The sequence below is a fragment of the Halyomorpha halys genome, unplaced genomic scaffold (genome assembly GCF_000696795.3).
Source record: "Halyomorpha halys isolate HHAL.00 unplaced genomic scaffold, Hhal_1.1 Scaffold428.1, whole genome shotgun sequence".
In the NCBI taxonomy this organism is placed as follows: domain Eukaryota; kingdom Metazoa; phylum Arthropoda; class Insecta; order Hemiptera; family Pentatomidae; genus Halyomorpha; species Halyomorpha halys.
Genome location: NW_027112436.1, coordinates 34472 through 38100, shown reverse-complemented (window position 1 = coordinate 38100; position 3629 = coordinate 34472).

Here is a 3629-nt window from a genome sequence, read left to right as displayed (position 1 = left end):
CAGGAAAAATTTACACATATTTAAGTGGCATAGTATCTTCACTAGTACGCAACGCAGGTTTACCTCTAATTATGGTTTAACAAAATAATGAATAAAAATGTTAAAATAAGGTAATGAAGGAAAAACTTTTTACTAACTACAATATAAATGAGGTTTTTTTTGTTTTTATTGAACAAATCCTCATGTAATATTTGACTAAATCAGTCGGTGAATTGAAACAATCAATTGTAGATCGAAATCTAATTTCAAAAGAACTTTACCTAAGGGGTCAAACATAGTGAGGGGGGTGAAAAATGATCTTATTAATTCTTTATTTACTAATTGTAAATCTATTTTAGAGGTAAAATATAGCCTCTACATTACAACAAAAGGCATGGAATAGTAGTAGTTTTTATGATATTCAACAAAATGAATCCAAATAGTTGTTCGAATCATATTTTGCCAAATACTACTTATTCTACGAAGAATAACATTACAGTACATTTAACTAGCTTTAGTGCTATTGGTAGACAACTATACGTGATTTATCGTAAATCAAAATAATTGTCTCCTACAACTTCTACGAAAACAAACGTCATAATCTTCTTCATAGTACATTAAACTAGCTTTAATTTGTACGTCGAATAGTTTTGGATACATAGATTTGTCAGAATAAACTTTCTAACTACTGATTTTTCAGTGCATTCTTTATAAAGCGTTGCAATTTAAAAAGCTATATCTCGGGAACTGTTAAACATAAATAACTCTATTTGGGCTTATATTTTATCAAATTTACTCTACTTTAAATTATCTCCTCTTTTATTTTTTTGTTGTCGGTTGTTTTAATGATATGGAGCTCTATATGGATATGGCTGGATAATAATTATATGGATATGGAATGAAAAATTAATTTTTTTTTTTAACGTTTTGAAATATCCACCATTTTGTATTCCCCCTACCTATTGCCTCATTAATTTTGACTAGTAATTATACATAGTTTTCATAAAATTAATCAAAAATTGGAGTGAAAAAACTGACTTTTTTTTCTTTCTTCTTCAGGAAATTTTATTATTATTTTATTGACACGTATATAGAAAACTCCATTGTGCATGCGCTTACATTGTGCAACTCATTAGAAAACATATTTCATTTCTGCGTTTCTCATAATTCCCCATTACTCTGACCTTTTTTAATATGCTACATATTATTGTTTTCCAACACCGTTGGCATTCCAATGGTATATTATACTCCAGTAATGGTTCTTTTTTTTCGGAAATGTGTTTTTAACATGAACTTATATTTTTCCTCTTATCTCCTTAAGGTCATAATCAAAACATTTTATAATTTGTATTTACCAGTTTTTATTACTGAAAACAATAAAAATGGTAAACTATCTCAAATAAATACAATTAAAAACATTTTAGAGAAAGATATTTTGAATATTAGACATTTAAAAGCTTGCCCACTAACGGCTGTTGAACAGATCCAATACTTAGGACTCCATCTTGACAAGAGACTTACTTGGAATCCACATACAATACTGAAATTTCGATTGCTACAACACCTACTTGACAATCGCTCTAAGCTTCCAATTCACTACAAAAAATTATTATACACTATGATATTCAGACCTATTTGGACATATGGAATTGAACTCTGGGGCTCTACCAAACCATCAAATTCCTCCCGCATCCTATCCTTACAATACAAGATCCTATGTAAAATCCTTGATGCTTCTTATTATGTTACTAATAAACTCATCCACAAAGATCTTAACATCCTATTCGTTAACATAACAATCCCTGATAATCCTCAGAAGCGGCTGAAAAGAAGATGGCCACGAGACCTCCTAATTTAAATTAATGCTTAAAGTACCACCAATGAGTGGTTCCTTCCCAATATTTTCAAGTATAAATGAAACATTCTACATATTTACTTACTGTATTTATTATTTTGTACAGTTGTAAATTACATTAAATGAATAAATAAGCCCTTTCAAACTATTTGAATGAACATAATACTTACCTGATATTAAAGACTTCTGAGTTTTATATTAACTTTACGATTTCATTAGTTATAACAAAAACATCCATATAGCCTCAATATTTTTTTATTATCTTTACACTCCTATATTTAAGTGAATTATTACAGCGACATAAATAATAAATTAGAGACAAAAAATTAATTCTGGAGGCTACTTATATATTAGAAAAAATCAATAATACTGTTAGTTGCAAATCAGATACAAAAAATTTTAACAAGCATCATGCTGTAATTTTAAGCAAAGTTAATTTTTGATCCTAAAGGTTTTTTTGTTTTATTAAGATAAATAGTGTATAATTAAATTTAATAGGTATTTTAATACTAATATGAATGAATAAATGAACTAGAATAGAATTGAAAATATAATGAAGATATGACAAACGTGTGACGTTGAGGTAGGATACACAGTGTAATGTTGATAAGGTGATCAGCTAAAACAGGAATTGTTAACTAATTATTGTAATAAGTGTAGCTGTGGAAGATGATTTAGCACATTATAGTAATAATAAATCTATTAGTGCACATTGTTTCCTAATTAAAAATCTTTTATAGGTAATTAACTAACAATAAAAATTGACAAAGGCATAATAGCCTGCAATGATGTGATAACCAATCTGTGACAGTGTGAATAAGAAAGAAAATGTAATTTTTCATTCTGTTTTTAAAAATTACCTTATCATGAATGAAATGTTATTAAAAAATTTTAATTGATAGAGCCCCGTAAATAACCGGAATGACTGAAACGTAAGAGTGTACAAATAACAAAGAAGTGTTGAGACTAAATGGGTGTTTTTGTTATAACTAATAAAAAAATCTGTCTCAAACGAGAATTTTCATTATACAGAAATTTAAAAAGTAAATAACGGTTCAAACTTCCAACTCATTACAAAAGACTGATCTACATGACAATAATAAGGCCTATCTGGACATACGGTGCTGAGCTATGGGGCTCCACTAAACCATCTAATTCCTCTCGAATCCAATCCTTACAGTCCAAAATCCTTAATGCTTACTTTGTCACAAATCAAATCATCTATCAGAACCGAAATGTCCCATATGTTGCCGATTTGGCTAGAACCAGATACCAATCCTTCCATGATAAACTTCCCAACCACCCAAACCAACTCGTTTCTAACCTGGCTTCTCCTTCACTACCTAATAATCCTCCTAGGCGTCTGAAAAGAAGATGGCCTCGAGCTCTTCTCCTTTAGAAATGTTGTTGGAGTTCTATCAATGGGTAGATTCTCCACATGTTTGTATCATGTCATAATATCACTTACAGAAAATTTACTCGATGTGTATATATGTATACAGTTGTAAATAAAAATGAATAAATTATTAAAAAAAAAGTAAATAACTGTTATGTAAGGAGCGAGAATTAATTTAGACTCAAACTAGGGTAGTAAGTAGAAGCTGTGAGATGCTAGCACCGCGCCTGATTTTTCTCTAACGTTGTATTCCTCAATACAGACCCTAAATTATTCATCTTTTTTGATTTAAAAAATCATTATTATAAATCAAGTGTGGGTAAAACCGGTAAAAAAATCAAATAAGAGAGTTTCGAGATACTCTGCTTTACCATGAAGCAAAGGAGGGTGCTGGAGTTA